Below are 27749 nucleotides of genomic sequence, written 5' to 3'. Positions count from 1 at the left end.
CTGCCTCGGTCTCCCTGGCTGGGTGGGGCCCCCCTCACGCTCCCGGCCCAGCATCACTGCATGGCCATCGTCTGACTCTGGATGGTCTCCTCCTCTGGTTCAGGAGCTCCTGGATGCTGAGGGCGTGTGTGGGGCCAGGCTCTGTGTCCAGGGCGGGCTCTGCCCCGAACCTGGAAGCTGGTGGTCTGACAGAGGAGATGGGCAGGGCCCAAGGAAGCAGAAAACGGAGGTGGAGAAGGACAGAGGGAGGGGTGCTGCCCCGCCCCACCAGCCCCTGTCCTCACCTGCAGCCATGGGCACACCCTGGGTCGGGGGAGCCCGGTGGTGCGGGAGGCCCTTCTGCACACACATGCACACGCACGCACAAGGCTGGGGAAGAGGCTATCTGCCCCCGCTGATGCAGTGCCCTCATTTTGTGGTGGAGAGAGGGCCCTGCTCTCCTCATTTCACCCCATGCTCTCTGCTCAAGTCCGTGCCCCCTCTCGCTTCCCCCACGATGAGGCTCATCAGGAGCTGGGCTGCACTGGGGCTGGCAGGGAAGGGGGACCATCGTATCTCTGATCCAGGGGGAACTGAAGACCTGGTCAGGCTGCAGCAAGGCCTGGGGAGTCCCCAGCGGAGCTCCCCGGGCAGGAGAGCACCAGCCAGGGTGACCTCAGTCTGGGGCACCTGTGGGGGCCTGGGGCCTCTGCGGGGAACCTGTGCCCCAAACGCTTCCCACGGGGACAGCAGGGAGGCAGGGGGCCCTGAGACATCCTAGGGGGCCTGGGGCCAAGGAAGGGCTCAGAGAATCGGGGGGATTTGAGACACGTTCTGGGGAACACAGGTGGAGAGGAAGAACTCCCCTGATGCCTCAGAGCAGCCCCACATCAGCCACACCCAGGCAACCCTGACAGTTCCCACTCCCTTGGCCTCAGCCTCCCCTGTGGGCTGCAGGGCGGGTCAGCAGGCTGGAGGCTGGCTGGAGCCCCATCACTGCTGTGGGGGTGGGGGGAGCCTATGCCTGGGTGCCAAAGACCGGCGCTGGCCTCTGAAGACCCCAGAATCCGTCTAGTTGTTCCTCACGATGGGGTACGTGACACCGGGGTAGGGGGGTTGCCCCCGGGTCCCATGCAGAGCAAGGGTCAACCAGGTGATCTGATGTCCCGCTCTTCAGAATTTGCCATGACACGGTCCTGGAGGAGGGCAGGAAACCCAGGGGCACCTCCCCTGCGGGTTCGTCTGGGCTGGGCAGCGTACACGAAATATCCCCTAGATGCGGGCCCGCCACCAGCCCCTGTCCTCACTCAGAGCACCCAGACATTTGTGGCGTTGAGCATCCTCCTCCAGAGGAAGATTCTGTACAAAGGGGCTTGGCAGACCTTGGGGGAACATGTCAGGGTTTGTTGAAGTTACTGAGGGTGATGTTGGAGAATGTCCACGATGTCACGCAGGGAAGGCCCGATCAGGGTGCTGGGCGGGTCAGCTGCTGCCCAACCTCGAGCATCATGCAACCTGTCGGCTCAGGGCGGAAAGCGCTTGCTGACTTGTGTTGGGGAGGGGGGGGCTCTGCTTCAAGCCGCGGGGCCTCAGGCAGGTGCCCTTGGGCCCTGCTCATCCCCCCAGGCACGTCCTGCTCAAGGTGAGTGCAGAGGACCCGGGAGAGCCCCACCAGCGCCGCATCCGCCATCTGCCGATGGGCCAAAGCCAGGCTTGGGGTGGAACCACGTCCAGGTGGTGGAGGTGCCGGCCCAGGGAGGGAGAGCTTGCGGCAGCCCGCCCGCCCCACAGGCTGGGGGCACATCAGCAACAGGAGGGGCGCTTGGGCAGAGGCTGGTGGGAGCGTTGGGGCACCAACGGAGGGCACGCTCCACGGTCGTGCCTGGAAGGTCGGATCCAGGAACAGCAGGGCCATCCATCCCACCTCGCCATCCTGCAGCTGAACCTGAAAAACTACCTCCTCACACCAGCACTCGAGCCCCTTTTTGTCCATTTCAACAAGTAGCACTTGGCCATTGTAACCTTGAGCTCGTTAAATACAAGGGAAAATACCCTTGTTTCAGGCTGTAGCTTCGCCCGAAGGAGGAAGTCTCGACCCAACCCATGTCCCGTGTCGCTGAGAAGGTGGGGTGCCGGCTTCCGAGGGCTCTCTCTGGAGAGGGGGCATCTTGTGTGGTTGTCCTGGGCTGACGGGCGTGGGCCCGTCAGAAGGGTCAGGCGTTGGGGACAGCCCAGCTGTCCCAGTTTTGACCCAGGTGACAATGGCAGAAGCCAGTTTTACCTGCTTCGATCCCTCTGTTGCTGCACCTTCCCTTGTAAATATCTTGGGGGTTCCTCCCAGGGAGGCATCAGGCTCTGGGCTTGGTGACCACACGCAATAGTCACCCTGGGACGAAACTACCCTTGAGTGTCCTGTGAGTCACCTTTATGGTGCCTGTGCGTGGGCCGTCAGAGCTCGACTCTGGAAACAGAACCCCTCGTTCCTAGTCACCCTTGTGCTGAGGTTCGTCTCTCATTGCAGCAGGTGATGTGAAGCTTCCGTGTGTGTGTGTGTGCACGTGCACGCACATGCACGTGCCCGTATGTGGGCGTGCGCACACGCACGTGCCCGTATGTGGGCGTGTGCTGTACATATATGTGCTTGTGCATGTGTGCACGCACCATGCCTGTGCCTGTATGTGTGCATGCGTGTTGGGGCCCCTGTGCTGCTCGGGCTGGTTCCATGAAATGGGCAGGCTCACGTGGCCTCCATGAGACGGGCAGGTGGGGGGAGCAAGCTCCGAGGGAGAAGGGAGGAGGAGGATGGTGGCTTGTGACTTGGGGTCCGGGGAGACCAAGAGCATCCCCTGAGTGAACACCCGTCCGTCCGTCTAGGGTAAGGAGCAGAGCGCGCTGCAGACGATAAACACAAAGGGACGCACCTCGGAGGTCAGATCCGGCCCAGAGATGGGGTGTCTCCGAGGGCGAAGCCAGAACAGGGGGACCCAAGCAACAGCCAGGTGACACAGGGGCAGCCTCGGAAAGGCCCAGCGGTGCAGGTGAAGGCCTCTGCGGGGCCCAGCGCCGCTGCGGATGTGACGTGTTGCCGGCCGGGGTCGCGTCTAGGCTTGGGCAGGGCAGGTGCTCACAGGCACCGGCAGCCGCACTGAAAGCACCGCGTCCCCAGGCTCTGGGGAGGGGGCTGTCCCCCGTCACGTCACCGCAGCTACTTTTCCACGTGGCTGCAAAGGCCACGGGGACACTGTCGACAGGTGTGAACGTGTCCTGAGCGGCCACGGGGTGGGACGGAAGACACCAGAACCGGCTGAGCTAGAGTGAGACTCAGGGACGGGCAAAGCGGGAGCAGAGAGAAAGTGACGCGGCAGCGATGGGAACAGACGAACGATGTCAAGGCCAGAGCGGCCGGAACTCGCGGGAGAGCAGCCGGGCCTGGCGGGCCTGCGGGGGGTGGGCGGCAGACAGGGAGCCCCCAGCCCCACCATGGAGCGTGGGCCAGACCCAAGCGCCGCACACCCCAGGAGCACAGGAAGGAGACAATTTGGTCGAAACCCAAGTAAACAAATTCCCAAACAAAAGCTCTGAGGAAGTGATAATTAAACCCCAGAGCTGGCTCTTTGAAAACAGTTTGCAAAACGAAGGAGACTCTTGAAAACACGATCAGAGAGAGAGCCCCGGCGGCGGCGGCGGCGGCGGCGGGGCTGGGGCTGCGGCGAGGGTCCGTTAAGCACCTGACTCTCTTGCCCCCCTCCCGTGGCAGGCAGGGAGAGGGGTGCTCCCCGTGGTGCGTGCTGAGACCTGCCGAAGCGGCGCCGGGTGTGGACAGAGGAGAGCAGAAACAGATCAATCAGGAGGAGGAGGGTCACAGGGGGGCGGCCACGGGGGACAAGTCCTCCCTGCCAAGCCCCGGCACCCCCACGCTTCACCCCAGGGGTTTCCAAACATTAACCACCACCCCAGCGACCCTGGGCCGGATCAACGGCCTCAGGCCACAGAAAACATGGGCACCTTTGCCAGCAAGTTTTCTGCGGCTGGCCCCACCCTGCGAAAGACGGGCGAAGGTGAGTAGGAGCTGGGGGAGGGGGAGGCTCCCTGCCACCCTATAGCACGCCGGGCCCCGAGTGACACCCTCTCAGCCCTGGAGCCCGAAGAGCAGAACCTCGGGATGACTGGGTCCTCGCCCCCTTCAAGGGGGGCAACCATGATGTCGACAGGGCGTGCGCAGGAGGGCCCCCCACTCAGGGGTCCATGCTGGGGCGGTGCATGCTCAGGGGGCTGTGCTCAGGAGGCAAGCTCAGGCCACCATGATTAAGGGGGACATACTCTGGGGGGCCATGCTCGGGGGAGCCACGCACAGGAAGTTCTGCTCAGAAGGGGCCCTGCTTCGCTTAATGCTCTGCTGTCACCATCTTGAAACTGTTAGCAACGTTTGGACAAGGACACTGCGTTTTCATTTTATACGGAAGCCTGACTGGTCCTTCCACGTATACAGGAGTGTGTGGGCCACAGGGCTCCTCTATGGTGAGGTGCAGAGTGGCCGGTACTTGGCTCCTGGGTCGGGGTGGGGTTCCTGTCCACATCACGGACGCCCCTGGACCCAGCTGACTCTGGCTTGGGTGTCTCCGGCAGAGGCGTCCCAGAGGGGCCCGAGGTCACTGTCCTCCCCTGGGCAGCTACCTCCCCCCTCTCTGGGTGGGTCTGCCCAGGGGCCAGCAGCTGGTCCCACCCCTTCCTGATCCCTCCTGTACGGATGTAGAGGCAATGCCCAGAGATGCCTCCTTCCTGTGGACCGAGGGGCCAGAGGGGGCGTGGGTGAGGGGAACACCTGCGGGTTTCCACGGGTTCTGCTGTGTGTGGCGGAGGCAGACTGGGGGAGGGAGCTGAGACCCTGGCCCAGGCCCTGGGGACCCCCAGTCCTGCAGGAGGATGCTTGCCAGGAGTCAGCTCCTCTGCAGACAGACGCTGCTCCAAGCTGCCAGCACTCTTGGCTCAATGGTGTGCTAGGGTTCTTGCCGGCTTGCGGCACGCCCGGCGCCCCAGGGTCTGATGTCAGGGTCGTTACTGGAAGTCCAGCTTTCCCGTGCGCGTTACTTACTACCTGACAGTCAAAGCCACGTGAAGAAAAACAACAAGAATCCACTGTCTGCCAAACACACCCGCCGGGGGACACGGGATGATGAGCCACTGCCAGGCCTCTTCATGCAGACAGGCTCGGAGAGCAGATAAAACCCATCAGCAAACCCTCGTGGGCATGGGCTCCTCCAGTACGCTGAGGGGAAAAGGGGGAAATTCAGGATTAAAGTCAATAGTACTGCTGTTAAGAGACTGTCTTAGATCTCAGGGCAACCAGGTGTCCAGCTTGAGTGCTCATTTATTCATCCCCCATTACCATCCATCCATTCATCCATCCATCCCACCCCCACATCCATGATCCCCCCCCCGCGATGAACCACATACATCCTCTGGATGCACAGCCTGTGCTGGGTGCCTGGCACACAGAAATGGGACGGATCCCAGGAGCCTGCGGCCTTGTGAGAGAGATAGGCTGAGTGTCTTCTGGTCAGACAGGGCAGCTCCGGGGCTATGGTGGCCAGAGAGGCACCCGATCCAGCAGGAGATGGGGGACAGAGAAGGCTTCTCAGAAAGGGGATGCCCACGCTGAGGCCTGCTGGACTGGGGAGGTGGCGACCAGGGTGGGGTGGAATCTCCAGAAGAAAGCAAGGGATCCCCTGAGCAAAGGGCCAGAGGCCGGGCCCAGCTGCTGAGTACAGGAGGCCCCGAGCATCTTGTGTGTCTGGTGCAGGAAGAGGCAGAGCCCACGGCCGTCTGTCAGAGGAGCGCCGGGGAACATGGGGAGCTGCGATCAGGTTGAGAAGGGCCATGCCAGAGGTCCGCTGGGTATAAGACCGAGGCCAGCAAACCTTCTGTGTACAGGGCCAGGGAGCCAACATCTTTGTGTTTCTCATCTATGCCCTTGAGGGAAAGCAGCCATGGACAGCGCGCGGATGCCCCGTGCCGTGAAACTTTACTCTGAGAAACAGGTGTCAAGCCCGATTTGGCCTGACTCTGACATAGAATAAAAGAAAACATGTTTGACGGAATAGCCCCAACTTTGGATGCCCCCTACTGGGAAAAACCCACACCAAACACAAAGCTCTGGGACGTACATGACATAGGTACATGGCTGTTCCCGGAACAGCCGTCGGGGACCGGAATGCGGACAGCCTGGGGCTCCTGGGGGACAAGCAGCCGCCGTGAGAAGAGGGGCTCTGTCCGGGGCCTGTGCGGGGAGGGCCAGGGCAGGGTGCCGAGTCAAGTGCAGCTCGTGGGTTAACGTGCCTGACCGCGGCTTGTCAGACTCAAGGCAGAGTCCCTTCGATGGGTCTGCAGGTGACAGCAACAGCTGGGAAGGGGGTGGCCGGCCGATCACTCAGAGCAGGGGCTCCGCCTGCAGCTCTGGGCTGTCTCCTCCCATGGGGAGCACCGACCGTGTTATAGGTTTGGGAGTAGGAGAGGCAGGAACGCGCCCTTGCTCTGTGACAAGGACTCGCCGTGGACCTGCGGCGTGGTTCTGGGAGGCCGTGGCCCGCTCTGCTCCACAGCTCTTCCCGGCAGCTGCCACCGCTGTGTGGCGGACAGATCGGCTATTCATTCCGCCGGCTGCGATGCCCGCGCAGGCGACATCACACACGGAGCAGAGCCACCGGGCGCGGCCGCGTCTCTGCACCCCGTGGCTGCCTCCGTGCGACGCGTTCGAACGGGAGCCCTGGCCCTTGGTGAAACCGTCCATCTTCAAAGCACAGGGTGGTGGAGGAGACGGCCCCTGCCCGGGGGCTGGCGGGGGAGTTCTGGTTCCGGAGAATTCTCTCTGATCCGTCAGGGTGCTGAGCGGCGTGGGTGGCACTGGTGGGCATCACGCCGTCCTCCACGTGGCTCCCCTGCCTGCTCTGGAGGGTCGCACCCTGAACGCTATCCGGTCGAGGGGGCGACACTAGAAGGGGCCACAGGTGCCACCTCCAGACTCTGTCTGCCACACACACACACACACACACACACACACACACACACACACACACACACTGACCGCTGATTGGGAGTGAAAATGCATTCTAGTTCATTTCGGTCTTGGCGTGAGCTCGAGAAATTCCCCGTTTCAGAGGAATAGTTTAAGAAAAAGAAAATGACTAAGCGTGCACTTTATGTAACAACCATTAAGATAATTTGATGCTCTGTTTTGATTCAGGGTACAATATTCCCTTTAAAAACGAGACATTCTCTGCTTTCTTGAGAATTCCAAAAGGCTGGGAATTAAATCTCTTCCCCAATAAAAAGGAGAAGCCTGGTCTCCCATCTAAATATTACAACGTAGCTGTGGCAGAGAACAGTCTTTCCAATTACGCAGGAGCCCCATCAAAGCACAGACTTGGTGTCATGAAAATGCCTGATGTTTATCTAGTGCTTAATAATTGCCAGGCACCAGGGCTTTCTACGTCCCAGAAGCCCCTTTACAGTGAGGACACTGAGGCACGGGGGTAAGGGGCTGGCCCCATCACTCAGCTCATGAGTGACACCGTCGGGGCAGCCTCCCCGGGCGCCCGTGGGCACGTCCATCCAGCTGGGGAGCCTCAGGGGAGCCCGGGGGAGGTTGGGCCCCCCAGAGGTGCTCCCCTTTCCCGCCCCCACCTGCGGGGAGCACCTCTGGGGGACCCAACCTCCCCCGGGCTCCCCTGAGGGAGCTCACCTGCAGGCCCAGCTGTTCTCTGGAGGGAAGCCACTCTCCTTCATCCTATGTCACAAGCCAGCTTTGAAACGGGCAACCCTGACCACCCCCCGTGGACCCCCCGGACGCCCCCACCGCCTGGTGGTGGGCCAGTGCCTTAGCAAGGCATCCAGAGAGCATTGCTGGTACTGGCCAGCCCAACTCTCCAGCAACTTGCTGTGCTCACTGCAAGCTTTGGTGACCCAAGATCTGGTGGCCCGCCCCATGCATGGAGGTCCTGCCCCCATACCGCCCCCCAACCCAGTGCACGGCCTGGAAGCCTGTCCCTCCAGCGCATGCCTGGAGGATGGCCCCGTCCTCTCTCCACCCCCTTCCCCCCTGCCTCGGACATGTTTCCTTGTGGTCCACACCTACCTGGATGCCTCCTTTCTCCCAGCTCTGCCTCCCTCTGACCAAGGCCTCCTGGGGGCAGGACGGTGTCCTTTCGGCCGCACCCCAGGGCCCAGTGCAGGGCACGTGCCTGCCGGGCGGGGGTAGACCCCGCCTCGGCCCCTGCTTCCCGGACCCCCCAGCCCATGTATCCTGGGCCAGGCTCCTCCTCGGGGAGATGGGCTCGCCACCCTGTGGAACGTGGGCCGACCAGATGACGGGCTCATTTCTGGACTCTCCGATGGATTCCCCGGGCTAGTGTCCCTCCTTGTGCCAGGACCACGCTGTCTGGATTATGTCACAGTGTAGCCTGCCTTCCTGCTTCGTTATTTCTCCAGACAGGCTCGACTGTTCCGGGCCCCTTGCATTTCCATATGAATTGTAAATTTTCTAGAATTCATTAATTTCGCAAAGTTTATTAATTTCTACAGAGAAGTTGGCGGGATCCTGCTGGGGATTGCGCTGTGTCCCCACGGGGGCCGGAGGAGGCCGCCGCTCTGCTTCCCAGGGTCTCCTACGGGGTTCGCTCAGGGCCTCCCCCCAACCCGCCCTCAGGTGTCGTGGGCTCCCTCTGGACCCAGGGCCGGCCTGCCCTCTAGGAGCCAGACGCCAGGACGAGGCCCCCAGGGCGGTGAGTGCCGGAGAGCACTCAATGAGGTTGGCCGCGGGGGTGTCAACAGTCTCTGGGTCTCAGGGACCAGGCCCCGGGGGACGAGGGTTTGCTTCTACCTCACTCTCTCCCAAGTCTATAAATGACAGCTAATCCTGGGAGATACCCAACAGCCCAGATTCCTCTAAATGTTTACATGTGGCTTACACCACTGAACAATCAGAGCCGAAATTCCAGTTTGAATTTCCCCAGATACCCAAACATGGATCACAAACACACCTCATTGAACTCTGCCAAACGTTCAATTAAAATCACAGAATTCATCTGTTTCCTTACGGCTTTAAATTCTTCCAAAAAGTGGACAAAGCATGAAATGTAGCATGAACGTGTCGGTATTGGCTCTTCTCCGTCCTCCCGAGCCCCCTCCTGCCTCCCGGGAGCCACTGTCTTGGGGTCACATCCTGGAGTTACTGAAGCACCTGCTCTGTGCCCATGCAGGGTGACCATGAGGTCTGGACACATGGATGCCCTGACGGGAACTGGCCTTTCCCCCGTGCTGCAGCCCTGGGCGCAGGCCGAGCCTTCTGTCTGCTGGTAAGGTGGTGGTTGCATTAACGTCCTCCCGGGCCCACGTCGGCCTCTCCCCTGCATCGGGTTTTCCCTGCTGAGTGTGTCCTTTTGCTTTTGCTTCCCTGGAGTTCCCAATCCGCTGTCCTGTCGCTGGGCCCGGACAGGCCACAGGGAGCTGAGGGATGCAGACGGGTCCGTTAACTTGGTTTCTTATAGACACACCTTCCCTTCTTAGGAAAACAAACACAGATCCACACTTTACCAACAGTTATAAACTTAATAAAATGAATTACCGACACATATGAAATTTCTCCTCTTTTTTGAAAACTGACAAACATGGAACATAGCCCATGATGTTCTTTCACATCGTTTTGTAGTTGTGGTAAATGTAAGCTGCTGCAGCCGAGGCTCCAAACACAGGGACTCAAGGGATCTAGACGTTTGGCTCTCTCAAGTCCTACGTCCACAGTCGTGGTCATTCAGGGACCCAGGGCTCTCCGGATCATATCTGCCTGGGAGAAGCCGGGTGTAGCCGGTGGGCACGGGGAGCCTGCCTGGGCTCACGCCTGAGGCCTGTCCACGGTGCCCTGGGTTCAGACAGAGATGTAGAGACAGCCTTGGGGTGGGGGTGGGGACAAGAAGGGAACTTCTTTCCAACAGCAGGAGTGGTGGGGGGTGGGGTGGGCTGGGTGAACCAGGGAGCTCCAGGCGGCCTCCCTGGAGGAGGTGCGCAGGGGGAGTCTTGAGTTCTTCCTGACAGGCACATCTCCTAGAGCGTGCATGTGTGCACCTGGCTTTCGGGGGGGAGGTCACAGAGGGCAGGAGAAAGGCCGGCATGAGGCCAACCGGGGCTGGAGACAAAGCCCGGGTACCTGAGCCACTCTGAGCCACAGTGTTCCTTCCCTGTGAAATGGAAATCACAGTGACAAGGGCAGGGCGGTGTGGGGAGGGTCAGACGCGATCCTGTGTCCGCAAGGCCCAGCGGCTGTTATTGTTGAATTGTTACCATTTGTGTGGCTGTTGCGGACTTTACTGCGGCAGGTGGATGTTCTGCGGCAGAGGAGAGCGGAGAGCCCGCTGCTGGGCTGGCCTGGGCCCCGGGGAGCCACCGGTCTGACCCCCGGAAGACAGTCCCGGCCCCCCTGGGAAAAGAGATGCCCCAGTGTCCTGAGCTTCCCCAGGGAAGAGAGGCCCGATGGCAGCCCCCGGAGACACGGGGATGGGGGACAGTGTCGGGTGGGGCGGCACTCTCTCCCTCCAATCCCCCTCCAGACCCCAGATTCTGGGGCTCTATGCTTTGGAGCATGACAATAGCCTCACTGAATTTTACTCTGTGTACAAAGTGATTAAATTTTTATGTTCCTAATCGTCAGGCATCTGCTCAGTGGCCTCTTGTACCTTGCTGGCTCGGCTCGCCTGCCAACCCCTTAAACCTTTGGTGCTGGTGAGCCAGTCCCGGCCCTCCGCCCGCTTGCGTGCCCTCTCCCGGGACGGCAGCCGGGCTGTGCGCAGAGCCCGAGTTGTGGAGTCAGACAGGCCTGGAGGGGAATCGGGACTCTGCCTCCCTGAGCTGCCCCTCACCTGAGCTGCTGCGGCCTCTGTTTCCCTCCCGTAAAATGGGTCAACAATGGCGTCTGGGCCTCAGAGGTCAGAAAAACTACCATGTGTCTCCATGTAGTCGTGCTCGGCTCACGCTTCCTGGAAGGAGACTCAGGCCGAGGCCTGGGGCTGAGGCTGTGGGCAGGGCTGGGCCACCCCCAGAGACCCAGAGGGAGAGAGACGTCCTGGTGTGAGGAGTGAGAAGTTCTAGGGGCTAATGGGAGGTGGGGGTCCACAGTGCACCCCGGGACATAAGCAGACACAGTCCCTAGGAAAGGCACCCCCTCGGTGCTGTGGGGCTGACAAGGTGACGCCCTGCATTGGGAACCGCCTGATGCACACGGACTCTGCTCTGGGTGCTGCCTCTGGTTTTTACTTTCTCTGGCTCCATTTTAAGCTAAAGCTTACTGGGCACTTCCTGGGAGGCAGGTGTGCCCGGGGCTGTTTCCACGAATCCCTGTCATCCCCATTTTACAGGTGGGGAAACTGAGGCTGGTGGAACTTGTGGAATGTGCCCAGGTCAGCATACGACTGGGGCACGCAGGATGCGGCCGTGTCTGCCCCTCACCAGTCCTGTGAGGACACCCCTGCTGGCCTGGGATCCCCTGTTTGATGGGGAGACAATCAGATCCCATGAAGTGTCACCTAGGCTCCCAGCAAGCAATGGCTCAAGGATGCTGAGGGTGAGCAGCGGAGGGAGGGGGGGAGAGAGCCGAGGTGGAGGGGAGGACAGAGGGTTCTCCTCCCAGAGAGGCTTCAGTGTGGTTCTGGGCGGGTTCTCCCCTGCAGCCCTCAGGGCCCCAAGGACTACCGCCCGTCCCCACTGACCTCTGGCTGTGTCCTGCCAACTGGGGGAGTTCTGGGTTCTGGGCCTTCAGAGCCTCCGGCCCCAGCCGCTCCCCTCTGGCTGCCTCAGACATGAGGACAGAAGGGCCAGAGATCCCCCCCAAGGCCTCCCCAGTGGGGCCCAGAAACAGCCCTTGGGGCTCTCTGGTCTCCGGCACCAGGCCCGGCCGAGGGCAGCCCTGGGTGTCGGAGACCCTGGCAGTGGTCCGGGGAGGCCCCGCGTGCGGGACGAGGCTGCAGGGACACATTTGGTGGGGGGCTGGTCTGTATCTAAAAGAGCGCGGGGGGCCGCTCTCCCTGCTCCGGGCTGCAGTGGTCCCCCTGTGTTGGCAGCCCTGAGGTTTCTGCGGGTCTCCAGGAGGGGCCAGGATGGACGGCGGTGTCCTGAAGCCACCCCCCAGCACCTCCGGAGTCAGAACTCCAGGGAATCTCTTGCCAACAGCCACAACTCCGGCTTACAAAACCTCTGGGCCAGGTTTCTCAGGCACTTCATTTCCAGGCTCCCTGGAAGGGGGAGGCCGGCCCCGCGCTCTGGCCGCCCGAGGGTCCACTGCGGCCCAGGCCCAGGCAGCCGCCCTGCTGGGATGAGCCCGGGAGGACCGCCTGCCCCATGCCCGCAGCCCCTCCTCTTAGTCATTCAGACAAAACCACACCCCTTCTTCGCAAGGCCCAGTTTATCAAAATCCCAGAACAGGAGGCTTCTGCAGACGAGCCAGCTGGATCCAGGGCAGATGCATAATGTATGAGCCGAGCCGGCTGGCTCCACCGCCAGACCAGAGCAACTCAGCCTCGACCCAACCCGAGGAAAATTAAAGTGAATCTTGGCGCTTTTCCTTCTGAATCAGGATCTTACTGTGGTTCTGGCCGAGCTGTTTGCTCAGTAGATTTATATGCAATTGGCTCGCGGTTTGGGGACCATGATTTGTCCTGAGGCGGCAGCGCTGGTTTGAGCTGTGGGAGCTGGCCAGGCCTCAGCATATGGGTCGTGGGCTCCCCTCTTGATTAACGGTGCCCCTTGCTTCCTGGGGGAGATCCTAGAGCCGCTGGGGTGCAGAGGGATGTGGCTGGACCGAGGTGGGGGGGTTGCTGTCCTTGCTGGGCTGGGGCCGGTTCTGCTCCTCCGGTCGGCTTGTTCCGGGCACCAAGGGGGAGTGGGTGGTGACAGGGGCCCCTGTCCATTTGCACCCCCTCCATGCTTGCACCCCCTCCCTGTTTGCACCCCCTCTCTGCCTGTAGCCCTTCCCTCCCTGTTTGCAACCCCTCTGTGTTTGCAGCCCCCTCCCTGCTTGCACCCCCTTCCTCTCTGCACTCCCTCCCTGTTTGAACCCCCTCTCATTTGCACCCCCTCCCGTTTGCACCCCTTTCCTGCTTGCCCCTCCCTGTTTTTACCCCCTCCCATTTGCACCCCACCCCCAGTACTTTGGCTGTACAGAGCGCTGGGGGGCATGGCTTTCCCACCATACTGGAACTATTTTCTCTCTTGTTTTCTGGCCTCTGGTCATTGCTGCCACGGAGAAGGCTGCCTCTGGTTGTCCCCCCCATCAGCACCCCTGGGAGTTTTAGGAGGGTCTCTATCTTTGAGGTTTTGTCTGCTCAGCCCACTATACAGCTTCAGTTTTTATTTTTATTTATTTATTTTTTTCCCTTTAAAACAGCTTCAGTTTTTAAAAAATCTGAGGACTCTGGTCTTCCCTCCCTTCTGGGAAACTCTGCCGTGTGCTCTGAGGCTGGGCCCCGGTTCTCTTTCCTCACCTGCCCTGCTTCCGGTTCTGTAGGAGTCTAACCCGCAACCAGCAGCCACGTGGCTTCACGCCTTTCGTGCCCACCCTCAGCCTTCCTCTCCCTGCCTGGGGAGGGGGAGCTCCTCCGTTTTGCTCTGTGCACCCCAGCGCTACCTGCGGGCAGGGACGTTGCTGGGTTCCAAAGCTGCGGTTTTGATTTATAGAGGTCAGGCCCGCACGGGCGGTTGGGAGCTCCATTCAGCCTCACGCTGTGTGTGGCCAGACTTTGTCATTGTGGGTTGGACGATGGCCCCCCAAAGATATCCACACGTCCTGGTCCCTGAGGAATGTGGCCTTATTTGGGAAGAGGGTCTTTGCAGATGTAATTAAGGATCTTTGGATGAGGAAGGACCCTGAACTATCTGTGTGGACTCTAAATCCACTGGCAAGTCAGGGGGAATTTGCTTATCGGAGAGAGCCAGAGGGGACATTGAGGCACACAGGGGAAGCCCACAGAAGAGAAGAGCCCATGTGACCACAGGGGCAGAGATGGGAGTGATGCGGCCACGAGCCAAGGAATGCCAGGAGCAATCAGGAGCTGGAAGATGCGGGAGCGGCCCTCCCCTGAGCCTCTGGAAGACTGCAGCCCTGCCCGCACCTTGATTTTGGGCACCGGGCCTCTGGAACTGTGGGATTTCGAGTTGCTCAGGTGTCATGGTCTGTTATGGTGGCCCTAGGACACTGGTCCAGTCATCTTCACCCAGAAGAATGGAGGATCCTCCTCTGGGAAGCTGCCTGCTCAGTATCGGGGGGCCCCCGGGCCTGGAATCCCAGGCTCTCTGCCTTTGGGCTTCCTCCCCCAGCCTGAAGCCACAGCTGCAATACCAGCCTCTCACTAGGGGCCTCTGCAAGAAACAGGACCGCACCTGGTCCACTGACTCACTCCTCTGTGTTCTAACGTAATTTTAGAGAATAGCCAAACTGATCTCAGACTCGCAAATGCAAGGGGGACCGAGAAAGCATCCAAAGTTCAAACAATATTTAGGGTTCCATAAGACACCATTTGCCAGCAAAGGTGCTGAGGTTTTTTGCCCTTTGTAGGGGGACCCCTGGTTCCGTAACCTTCCAGCACACTGGGGGCAGGTCACGGAATGAGCCAGGCGGGGTGGGGTCCCCAAGGGGTGGGGGAACCATCTTCTTACTGGGAATACCTTTGACACCAGAACCGTGTTCCCACATGGTGTGACGTGTTCAGCAGGGGGCTCTGGAGTGGAATGGCTCCACTGAGCACTAACTGGGTGAAGCGACCAGGTTACAGAACTCACGGGACAGTCCCGCGGGAACGGCTGTCTGATGAGGCGGACAAATTCCCAGAAGCTGGCAGAACCTGCCAAGACTAAATCATGAAGAAACAGAAAATCTGAAGAGACCTATAACTCAGAAGGAGATTGAATCGGTAGTCAAACATCTCCCAACAGAGAAAGACCCTGGACCCTATGGCTTCCCTGGTGAATTCCACCAGACATTTAAAGAACTCCTCTCAAACTTTTCCAAACAACGGAAGAGGAGGGAACGTTTCCTAAGTCATTCTAGGAAATTTCCTGACGCCAAAGCCAGACAGAGACACTGTAAGAAAACCATAGCCCCACATCCCTCACGAGCATTGATGCAAAAATCCTCGACAAAATTCTGGCAAACGGAATTCAGCAGCATATTAAAAGGACTATACTCCACGACCGGGTGGCATTTATTCCGGAATGGAAGGATGGTTCAGCACAGGTAAACTGATCAATGTAATACACCACATCAACAGAACAAAGGAAGAAACCCCACAGGATCACATCCAATGATGCAGAGAGAGCATCTGACAAAATAGAACACCCTTTCATGATAAAAAGCTCGACAAACTGGGAACAGAAGGGAACTTGCTCCACAGAACAAATGCACGTATGAGACCCCACAGCAAACAGCATGAAGATCAGAACCACAATGAGACCTCACCTCACACCTGGTAGAACGGTTACCATTGCGGAAAACATAAACTAACAAGTGTTGGTGTTGGTGAGGATGTGGAGAAATTACAACCCTGTGCAGTGTTGGTGGGAGTGCAAAATGGTGCGGCCACTGTGGAAAACAGTATGAAAGAACCTCACAAAATTAAAAATAGAACGACCATATGACCCAGCAATTCCACATCTGGGTATGTACCTAAAAGAACTGAAAGCAGGGTCTCAAGGAGATGTTTGTACACCCATGTTCACTGTAGCATTATTCCCAGCGGCTGAGACAGGGAAGCACCCACGTGTCAATCAACCAATGAATGGAGAAGCAAAACGTGATCCATCACAGGATGGAATGTCATTCAGCCTTAAACAGGAAGGAGACTCTGACACCTGCCACCACATGGATGAACCTGGAGGACACTGTGCTCAGCGGAAGAAGCCGGTCAGCAAAGGTCAAATACTGTAGGATCCCACTTACATGAGGTCCCTAGAGGAGTCAGAAAGTAGATGGTGGAAACCAGGGGCCGCGGTGGGAGGGTGGGGAGGAAGAGGCAGTTAGTGTTTAATAGGAATAAGAGTTTCAGATTCACAAGACAAGGAGTTCTGGGGGTAGATGGTTGGGATGGCTGCCTAACAAAGTGAATGTACTTAACACCACTGAACCACACACTTAAAAATACTTAAGATAAATTTTATGTTATGTGTATTCTACACAATAAAAAAAGTTGAAAAAAGTTCAGCGAAAACAAAGAGGTTGAACCCGTTTCAGCATAACTACGTATTTTTAATTTCAGATGGTGAAATTAAATTCCATCTTAAATTCAGATGGTGCCCATCGGCTCCTCCTTACACAAGAGGAGGACATTTGCATTCCTGCGTTTTCTCCCATTTTCCTGCCCAGCATGTCTTAATGTTGATCAGTTGTATATATTTTTTACATTTTCAAGATCACTCTGTTCTGGAACCATAATGCCCCGTGAGCTTTTTGGCTCACGGCTTCCACTCTAGATTTTTCTTCAGGTTGTCTTTGGATTGGCTAGATGTGGGAAATTATTTGAATGTTTTTATTACCATAAGCAGAGCTTACGGGTGCTGTATCCCACGGGCTCTTCTGTGTCCGCGACGGTCCCCCCTGGCGCCTCCATCTGTGACAGTTTCGGGCTGCGCTGAGGACATGCTTGTCTCCGACACGGGATGCCTGGATTCCTGTCAGCAGTGTCGTCCCTTCAGACGCCCCCTACCTGGAGCCTGATGGGTGGCGTGGGCCACGCTCACGCACCTCTGTGTGTGTTGGGCACCAGGGGGATGATCCATCAATACCCAGTGCACAGGGCTGTTCCCGTGCTCCCTACAAAGCCGGCCAGGAGACAGGCGGGGATCCCCATGTCCTTCCCCACCCCGTGTCCCCCTCGCCCTCTGCCACCCCCACAGGTGGCCTGGGTGGGCGGCCTTGGCTTCACTTCCTGTCGTCGGAGGCCTTTGCGGGCCTGCCTGCCGCGGTGCTGGTTTTCTTTTGTCCTTTGTTGCTGAGCGTGGGGGGGCACTAAGGCGCCCCATGAATCGCCTGGGTCCAGCCAGAGTCCTGCCGGTGGGCACACTCTCCTGACCCCATGTCTCCTTGATAACAGGGGTCAGCACCGAGGCAGCACTGGGACGCCTTCTCCGTGTGCTGGCTCCGTGTGCTGGCTCCGTGTGCATGCATGAAAGGCTCGGGGGGATTCTCAGCCTCCAGTTTAAGGGGCCAAAGGCCGTGTTCCCTGCTGGAAGCTGGAACCCTCACATGCTCCAGGTCCCGAGGCCCGGGGACACGCAGCTTTGGAAGCGGGTTATTCGGGATAACCGTGACATGGCCGATCTCACCTCCCACCTTGGCTTCCGCCCTGTGTGCGGCAGAAGCAGGCAGAAGGCCTGTCCACGGACCCCTGTTTCCAGCAGGGGCTGCGTCCCTCGGGCCCCACCCCGGTGGTTCCAAGGCCTTTCTGCCTCAGGCCAGCAGCGTCCAGATAACGGGCTGTGTGTCAGACCAGCGCAATCCATGGACATGAGCCCCTAGCTTCTTTCAGGGTAAATGGAGTTCCTCGGCCATGAAGAGCGGGACACCACGGCAGGGAAGGAGGCTCTCTGCGGGGCCACAGAGCACGGTGCGGGGGGAAGCGGTGACTCTGGGCAGGCATCCCTGACCCTAGATACATGGCACCTGTACCCTCTGGGGCACTCGTGGCTGAGGACAGGCCTTGATGGGTTTGTACAGCTGCTGAGGAGCTTCCCCACGGACCCCTCTGTTTGGGAAGAGACTACTGGAGTCCTCCATCCAGGGTGGCACCCCGGGGATGGCGCCACACTGGAGGGCCACGGGGGGTCAGGTTGTAGGCAGCAGTGCTGGTGGCCAGAGGGGCCTTGGCAGGGAGAGCCCAGGGACTGGGTCCATGTGTCCCCTGCCCCTTTGGCCGTGCCCTGGAGTCCACACTCGACGCTGCTGGACCAGAGGCTGACCCCCATCCACACAAGGGGAAGCTGGTTACCGAGAGCCCCCCATGTGCAGCCACCTGGAACACGAACCCTGAGTGCTGATCCTGCTCGCAGGGGCTCCACACCCCCTTCCTCGGACCTGTCCCGTCTCTTCTCCTAACGGCCCTTTACATGGTCCCCAGCGGCCGTCCTTCACAGGCCTCCTGCATGAATTCACCGGAACTGGGCCCAGGCCACCCTTCCTTCCTCAGCGGACGGCTCACGCCTGTGCTCAGATAACAGGCTTGGGAGATGAGGCTGAGCTGCACCTGTGACTGCGTGCCCTGAGGAAGCCCTCTGAAGCCCTGTGCTCGGCTGGGGCGCTGCAGATGCACCGGGAGCCAGGGTCAGTAAGTGATGGAGGTCAGGACAGAGGTCAGTGGGGTCAGCAGGAGGTCAGTTAGCGGCGGAGTCGATGCACAGATGGGTGAGCGTTACCTTGTAATGCGTTCACACACACGTGCACGTTCACATGCTCTAAAACAGGCAAACCGTCAGTTTAAACAAGAAAAAACAAGTTATAAATTAGCAAGGAGAAAGGAATTGCAAAAACAAACAAAGAGGCTATCCGCAAATAATCTAAAAATTCTGATGAAGTGGATATTTGCTGGGAAAACGCGGATTACTGAAAGCCTCTCCAGAAGGTGATCTGAACACGCATGGAAGATACTCGGAGATGGTCAGGGCCGCCCTTCCCGTGTGCTCACGGTCTGGCGGTTTCCCAGGGATTCTTTTCAAGGAACCGATAATGACAACGCCCCATACATTTTTCCGGAGCAGAGGGAAAGATGGGAAACTGCCCAGTTCTTTGTCATGAAGCTCAGCTCACAGACAAGTACGTAAACACGGCGCACACCCTCGACCTCCAGAACTAGCGTCCTCGTGAACTCACACGTACAGTTGAAATCAAAATTCCAGCAAATGCTATTCGGCGTTGGTGTACGGGGAAGGACAAATCTGCCCTAACCCAGGGGAGCTTATCCTACATATTGAAAGATTGTACATCCAGAAAAATATGAATCACATAAAGGAAAACAAATGACAATTTTCGTAGATTCACTTATGCAGATATATATCCCCATTGGGACATCCCTGCGGAATCTGGCAGTTAATAGGGTGGAGCCGGCCCCCCTCCGACTCAACTGCCAGATTCCGCGGGTTCCTGGGCGTCCAGCTGGGGGTAAACCTGTTTGTGCATTCATTCATTAAGTCCAACAACAGCTTAGCGAGCTAGAATCTCCTTCACGTGATCGAGAACGATGTCTCAAACGGCAACCTAATTAAAAGTGTCTCTGAACCCCCACAGACATTTTCTCTAAAACCAGGAGCCGGGTAGAGCTGACACCTCGGGAAACTGGGCCCTTGGCCCCAAGGTCATGGAGATACTCATACCACGGAGCCGAGCAGGGCGCAGAGCCCGCGTGCGGGGTCCGGCCCGCTTCCCCGAGGTGGACTCGCCACGTAGGTCAGGCTGCACCCACAGAACAGGACTCTCTGTTTCCGTAGATTACAAGAGTCATTTTAAGAAACATTTATTTACTATGGTGAAGAAATAATCCCTTTATTTTGTGGTCCTGAGGACTGGAAAGTTGCACGACTGATATGACCACCAGACTTTATTACTGTGGGGAGAACATGAAGGACTAGTCTACATGTCTGACACTGGGCAATCATTCAGATGAACCCGGTACAATCCCTGGCTTGGAATTCCACGCAGCAGTTCAAAATCATGCTTTTCAAGGACACTGATGCCGTGGGGAAATGTGCCCCAGCACTGGTTTATTTGATGTGTTTATCCCTGAAATGATTAATTTGCGGAAATCATTTTCAGTCCCTAATCTTGACAAACCTCTGAGACCAGGTGTGAAAATCGCCGTGTTTCTGGGTGTGGGGAGAAGTCTGCAGTCAGTCTCCCAGGCACACGCGGTGCTGGGGTTTTTTTTTCCCCAAAACCCGGCTCACCTTCTCACACGTGCAGGGGACGGGGAGGGAAGTGCCTCGTTGGTTGGGAAGAAGCCCTTGGAAGTTCAGATGGAGGGGGGATGGCTCCACCCTTCTCAGAACGCCCACCCGTCTCCCTGGCTCTTGGGAGAGGCTGGGGGACTGGCAGTGGGTGGGAAGTGGAGGGCCTCAGCCCCACCCGGGGCCCAGCCCATAGACCACAGGGGTAGATGGAGACATGAGAGTGGGGGGCGGAGCCCCTGAACCTCGGTCTGCATCCAACACCCAATGCATCGCTTGGTGCCGGCTCTGCCCGGTCCCGGGAACCCTGACATGCCTGCCACCCCATGGGGCAATGTCCTGGGGGCCTGCGGAAACCCATATAAGACTGGTGCCACCTTGGTGTCTGCAGGCTGTGTGCTTTCTGGGGTAGGAGCCATCGGTTCTGTCAGTAACTCGAAGGGCTCCTGGACTCGAGGTCAGGGCAGGGGGAGGGGCAGGGGGAGTGCAGGCTGGAGAGGAGGTGAGGGCCCGTTGCTGCCTGGAGGAGGGGCACAGGACAGGTGATGGAGCAGGGGAAGGGTGGGAAGCTGCTTGGCAGATGTGGGAACCCCACTGCTTGCAGAAGAGCGTTCCCAAGATGCGGGCTGCCTGTGGCGCTCGGGGCCGAGGCGCATCGCTGGCCCAGCTGGCCCAGCCCTCGGGGAGGCCTGCGTCCCTGGGGGCCCTCCAAGCACCCCCTTCTTGAGCTCTGCCTTTCCTGCCAGGACTCACGTGCACTTATACATAAAGATGAGCACGTGTGGGTTCTGGAGCACATCCTGCCCTTCAACCCGCTTCACTGCGCCGCGTCTTGTAATTATGTATGTGGTTGTAGGAGGCAGTCGGCAGAGGGTTCCGTTGTCCACCAGCCCCATTGCCGCTCATCCCTCAAAGCCATGATACTGTCTCTTCCTGCATCCTTAATGGCTCCTGTGGGCTCAAGTCCGGGAAGCAGGGGTGCAGGGGGGAGCCCCTGTCAGCCTGGGCCCTCGTGGGACACAATGAGCAGACAGGAGCACCCACCGTGCTCTCCCGTTCTAAGCTGTTGGGAGGCAGCTTGTTTGCTGGCCGTGTCCCCCTGGCCTGGCCGATTCACGCCCCGAAGCCTCTGGTCTGAGCTATGGCAGGATGGGGTCCCAAGTGGCTGGAAGGTGGAGCCCGGGAAAGCGGGGTCAGATTGTCAGATGAACAGGGGATATCGGCGTTGGGGCGGGTCCAGGCTATGGGTTACCTGCGTGTAGGTGCTGCTTAAAGCCACAGCCGTCATGCTGGCTGATGCCACCTGGACCCCGCCGTGTGCCTGGCACTTCCGACGGGTCTTACGTGTCCCATCTTTGGGTCCTCAGAACAGACCCGCAGAGAAGGTACCATTGTCACCCCTATTTTACACACCAGGAAACGGAGGCCGAGTGTGAGGAGACCAAGGTCCCCTTCTGGAATTCTGCCCCTGGAGTCCTCGTGCAGGACTACTCCTCATCGGGCACCAGACCAGCGGGGGCCCTCCACGTCCTCCGAGGAGCAGCGGCGCAGAACGAAGGGGGTTTGTGCTCCGGGCCTGCTCGTCACCTGGCCGGGCCCCAGGGGCCGTGGCTGCATCTTTCCCTTTGGATCTCCTGTGTATGTGGCAGGACTCCCTGCTGCTGCATCAACTGTTCAGGAATTATAAGGGGCTTTTCCGACTTCATTGTGGGGAAAATAGAGCTCCCATAGGCAAGGCAACCCACTGCTTGTTGCCAGATGGAGGCCCCACACTTCTTTTGCGAGGTGGCATAAAGGCTCCCACTTAAGCTGATTGCTCCTCGGGATAATAAAGGAGCAGGTGTTTCCAAGCCACTTGAAAAATAATGTGAATATTTGAGTGTTGTGAGTAATCTGCATGCTGCCTCTGGTGTGAGCAACCTGCCTGCCTTTAACTCCAGGGCCCTGGAGCCTGGCGCCCCTGTCAGCATGTACCCCGCTTGCTCAAGGGCAAGGCAGCTCCCGAGCACCCTCACCAGAGTTTGCTGGGCAGCAAGCTCCCTTTCCAGCCGGGTGCACTGGGGCTGAACATTTTGCTTCTGTGTGGTCTTACCTCCAAAATGATGATCCTGCCTTAGAAACTCTGTGAGCCTGCTTCTCCCTCTGCTGCTCCCCCTGCTTGTGCTCTCTTTCTGTCAAATAAATAAATAAAATATAACATTAGACAAAGGCTTGTGGTCTGGCCAGGCAAGTCCTTCTAACTCGTTCCTAATTTACTCATTGATAAATTCAGCAAATACTTACTGAGGATCTACCACGCTGCTGGCCTGGACCTCAGCTTCTGGACTTCTATCAGTGAGTCACACAAAGGAGACCCCTGCTCTGGCGAAGGAAGACAGACCCCCCGCCCCCGATCATAACAGACAAGGAAATGACACAGTGTTTAGAGGGCATTCTGTTCAGAGAAACAGAGGTGGGTGTGGTGGGGAGTGGGGGTGGACGTTTGCAGTCTTTTGGTTTCTGTTCTATCCACTCTGTGAGATGTCATTTACATACGATGAAACGCACCTGATGCGTTTGGGTGAGTGTCAGCACTGCCACACTCAAGACGGGGAGCGTTTCGGGCACCCCCAGACCTTGTCTGTGCCCCTTCCATCCATCTCCCCCTCAAGCAGAGACTCTGCCGCCACAGTTCAGCATCGTCTTTCCTGAGTTTATCTGGATGGGGGGGCTCCCGAGGGAGCTCTCTTGTGCATGTCCTTCTGCTGAGCGTGCCTTTGGGGTCCCTCCAGGCTGTGTGGCGGTAGCTCGTCTCACTGCCGAGCGGGAGCCCGCAGCACAGATACGCTACATCGGCCACTACACACCTGTTGATAGACACCTGGGTTGTGTCTAGTTTTCGACTGTTATGGATAAAAAATGTTTGCATATACGTCTTAGTGTGGGCGTGTGCTGGATTATGTGGTAGCATTACATTCACCTTTCTAAGAAACTAGAGACTATTTTCCAAAGAAATTGCACATTTTATATTCCTACAATTGATGTTCAGTCATTCCAGGTGCTTCACATCCCAGGGAGCACTTGGCACAGTTAGTCTGTTAATTTTGACCATTCTAGAGGTTGCGTGGTAGAGTCTCATTATGCTCTTAACTCCTATTTCTTTGACTAATAATGTTGAGCATCATTTCAAGTGCTTATTAGCCATTCATATATTTTCTTTTGTTAAGTTTCCATTCAAATCTCACTCACTTTTAATTTTTCTGTTTCTTTTCCTGTTATTGAGTGGCATTTATTATTGAGTTGAATTTCTTTATATATTCTGAGTATAAGTCCTTTGTCAGATATACGTATTGCAAATATTTTTTTGTGGACTTTGGCTTGTCTTTTTGCTTTCTTAATGGTATTTTTCAAAGATCAGAAGTTTTATTATTTTGATGAGGCCCATTTAATTTTGTCTTTCATGATTTGTGTTTTATATGTTCTTGCCAATAAATCTTTCCTTAACCAAAATGTTACAAAGATTTTCTCCTATGTAATATTCTGAAAATTGTATAGGTTTAGCTCTTATAGTTAGGTCTGTGATCCATTTCACGTTAAGTTTGTACAAGGTATAAGGTTAGAGGTGAGGTTCACTCTTTTCCATATAGATATCCAGTTGTTCCAGCCCTTTTTTGGGAAAAGACTGTCTCTTCCTCCATTGAATTACCTTGGTACTTTTCCTAAAAATCAACTGAGGGGCACCTGGCCAGCTCAGTTAGTGGAACATGCGATTCTTAATCTCGGGGTTGAGGATTTAAGCCCCATGTTGGGCCTAGAGCTTACTTTAAAAACAATTGGCCACGTATGTGTAGATTTATTTCTGGACATTCTATTCTGTTCTATTGACCTATATGTTTATCATCACCACAAAACCATATTGTCTTGATTACTGTACCTTTATAATGTTTGGAAATCAGGTACAGTGAGCCTTTCAAATTTGTTATTTTTTGTCAACATGATTTTAACCTCTGTAGGTCCTCTGCATTTCAATATGATTTTTATAATCAGCTTGTCAACTTCTTTTTTAAAAAAGCCAGAGAACACATTGAAACAGTGGATTAATTTGAGGAAATAACTGACATTTTATAATAACAATTGTCTTCTGATCCATGAACATGGTATATTCTCACTTATGTAGGTCTTTAGTTTCTCTCAGCAACACATGAATCTTACACACATTTTGTTAAATTCATCCTTGAGTATTTCATTTTTTAATACTATTGCTAAAAATGTTTTTAAAATTCAATTTCCAATTTTTAAATTGCTAGTTATAGAACTATCATAGTTTTTGTACATACATTTGTCAGTTCTGCACGCTTTTGGGGGGTTTACAGTCCTTAGGATTTTCTCTGTGGACAATCACATTGTCTATCAAAGAAGATGGTTTTATTAATCTTTCCAATCTATAGTCATTGATTTTATTTGCTTTATTGCACTGACTAGAACCCCCAGGGATGAATGTGACATCTTTGCTTTGTCCCCAGCCTTGGAAGAAAGCATTCAGCCTTCCACCTTGAAATAGGATATGATCTGTATGTTTTTCACAATGCCTCTTGTCAGATGCCCACCTATTTTTAGTTTGATAAGAGTGTTTATAATGAAGAGATGTTGAATTTTGTCATATGCATTGCTTTCCTGTGTCTATTGAGATGATCTTATGACTTTCCTTCTTTAGTCTGTTGATGTGGTGAATTACATGAAATGATATTCAAATGTTGAACTAACCTTGCATTCTTGGAATAAATCCACTTAGTCATGAAGTTTTGCCATATATATATATGCTTCATTTATACTGGATTTCATATGCTAATATTCTGTTAAGAATTTATGTCCATGAGGGATGCTAGTTTGAAGTTTTCTTTTCTTGTAATGTCTTTGTCTGGTTTTGGTACCAGGTATCATAAAATAAATTGGGAGGTGTTATTCATATCAGTACGGACTCATGGATGTGGGGTTATAATACAGTAGTACTTTATTTTTAGCTCAAAATTTTCCCATTTTGACCACTAGGAACTCTTTCAGTTGGCTCCTGTGTCCTTTTGACTTAATCCCTTCACTGTGTTTGTGTGTGTGTGTGTGTGTGTGTGTGTGTGTGTGTTTTAGCACTTACTACTTCTGGCACTCGGAGCTCCAGAATCATCTTGTATGTTTTCTGTCCCAGTCCTAGAATCAGCAGTTTTTCTGAGGAGCCCTTGTTCCTTTCATTGGAGAACAGTATTAGAAATCAAGAATAGGGGTGGCTCAGTTTGTTAAGTGTCTGACTCTTGATACCAGCTCAGATCTTGATCTCAGGGTTGTGACTTCAAGCCCCGTGCTGGGCTCCCCTCTGGGCATGGAGCGTACTTAAAAAAAAAAATCAAGAATGGGGCACCAAGGAGATATATGTGTTTATATTAACTGATATGTATACACATATCTATAAATATTTCTATATGTAGTCATTTGTATCCACAGTAAACTGAAATACTGATGCCTATAATGCTAATCCATCCTCATATGTTCCATTCTAGCCTCCTCTCCTTGCTTATCTGTAACTTTCCATGCCAACAGAGAGAAACCTGGCTCCTACCATCTGCCACCCACTATATAATTGTTCAATTCCAATAAACATGCTTCAGTTAGTTTTGATAATTTGTCTTTAAATTTGTGTTCATTCCTGCAAAGCTGTTGAATTCATTGACATAAAGTTGTTCGTAGTGCTCTCTTATTATAGCCTTAATGTCTGTAGGGTCTGTAGTAATGTCTCCTCCCATTCCTAAGATTGGTAATTTATGTCTTCTCTTTTTTTTCCTTGATTAAGTGCAAGTACGGACTAGATGGAGAGCTGGATCTGACCAGATTTGGGGTTCTGATAGCTGAGTACAGTAAAATGAGAGAAGGATAAGAGAGTGGAAGATGTGTGTGCACGCGTGTGCATGCACAAAGGAGATCACAGTGATATACCATGGACATTCCGCTGAGTGATGAGAGAATGAGGGCATGAAGGGGGTGGGGCCAGTGACACCATGGGGCAATGGGTTGTGAATCCCAGGGTGGTCATGTTCTTAGGGTGGGGCTACTAGCCCGTGTGAAATGGAAAGATGTGAGGCTGTCAGTACAGGGGGATGCTTGAATGCGAGACCCTGGAGTGTCTGTATTTAATGGTAATGCAAAATCTAGGGCATGGCTGTGGAGGAGATGCTGGAAGGACGCACGGTCATACAAGCAGAGGAGGAGGGCAAGAAGACAAGTGTGCAGCTGGACCTGACCTGGCGTCTCTGCTCTGGGCACTGTCCACAGAGATGCACTGGACAGCTCCCTGTAGGGAGTAGGAAGTGTGGGGTCTGGCGTGGTTTGGACCTTGGCCACGTGCCAGCAGGGCACCCTTGGGTGGGCTACTTAATTTACTTAATAATATGAGCTTCAGATTCTTTCTCCATAAATTGGGATATAATGCCCACCTGATAAAGTTATTTGTCATAGTAAATGAAGTAAAATACATTTTGTGGTGCCTGGCACAGAGTGGACTCAACAGATTTGAGTCCCCCTTTCACAATAATTGAAATTTGATGTATTTCCTTTCGCCCTCCTTTTTACGTCCATTATGAAAATTTTCAGAGAGACACATGGTCAAACTAGTACCTGCACACCCTTGTACAGCGTTTTCCCCCACTTGCTATGTTCTTTGCATGGCGCAGTCATTTGATGAAATGGTATGCGGCCATTAAACTCACGCTTTCTGACGTTTGAGATTTGCTTTAAAGTATGTGTTAGTTTCCCGGGGCTACTGGAACAGAGCCCCACACACTGGGTAGCTATAACTAAAGAAACGTATTCTCCCTCAGTCCTGGAGAACAGAAGCCTGAACTCAGGTATCAGGGGGGCTGCACTCCCACTGAGGCTCTGGGCAGGGTCCTTCCTTGCTTCTTTCTGATGTCTGGTGGCTGTTGGGGACCCTTGGCGCTGCTGAGCTTGCAGCTGTGTCCCCCCAGTCTCTGCTGGGGTCTTCACATGGCCTCCTCCTGCTGCGTCTCTGTCTTTGTGTCCTGAGCCCCTCTTCTCTTCAGGAAATCAGTGATGCTGGACCAGGGCCCACCCTACACCTGTCTGACCTCGTCTCATCTGTAATGACCTCCTCCCGAATCAGGTCACCTTCACAGGTACCAGAGGTTAGAACTCCACTGTATCTTTTCTGGGGGATACAAGCCGACCCCTAACGGTATTCCACCAGAAATAAGAATAAAATAGGTGGGGAGGTAGGAACAGATGGAAGAGGGCTAAGCAAAATGTTGTTAATTATGGAAACTGGGGGCGGCTCCCTGGGAGTTCAGGACACCATTCTCTTTCTTTGTGTATATGTCTGAAAAATTCCATAACGAGAAGACTTTTAAAAAAATAATGCTTTTAATGAATATTTAATAAACTGGAAAATGCTGAGTGCAAAAGATAATACACAAACTGTATCTGCTAAAAAAACCTACAGCAAAGAAAGGGCCCCCAAATATTCATGACAGTTTCTCTGAGGAATATGGGGGAGGGGCTTGCTATTTTCTTCCTTTTCTGTTGAACTTTTCCACATTTTTCCAAAATTCCCGCACTGGGAATAGGCTATTCGTATAATCATAAAATAATTTTATTTGAAAAAAAAATCAAACCACCCCTCCACCTATCTGTGCATACACTCATCCAACAAACAGGCGTTCCTGAACCCTGCCTCTCGCCCTGCTGGGCGGGTCCCTGCCAGGAGACAAGTGCATTCCCTCACCCTGGGCAGCCTACGGTCCTGGCCATGGGACCCAATGGCACCT

The sequence above is a fragment of the Eumetopias jubatus genome, unplaced genomic scaffold (genome assembly GCF_037043125.1).
Source record: "Eumetopias jubatus isolate StellerSeaLion01/CBP00866 unplaced genomic scaffold, mEumJub1_p1.0 scaffold_2, whole genome shotgun sequence".
NCBI lineage: Eukaryota > Metazoa > Chordata > Mammalia > Carnivora > Otariidae > Eumetopias > Eumetopias jubatus.
The sequence above is the reverse complement of the archived record's forward strand: the minus strand, read 5'-3'. Positions refer to the sequence as shown.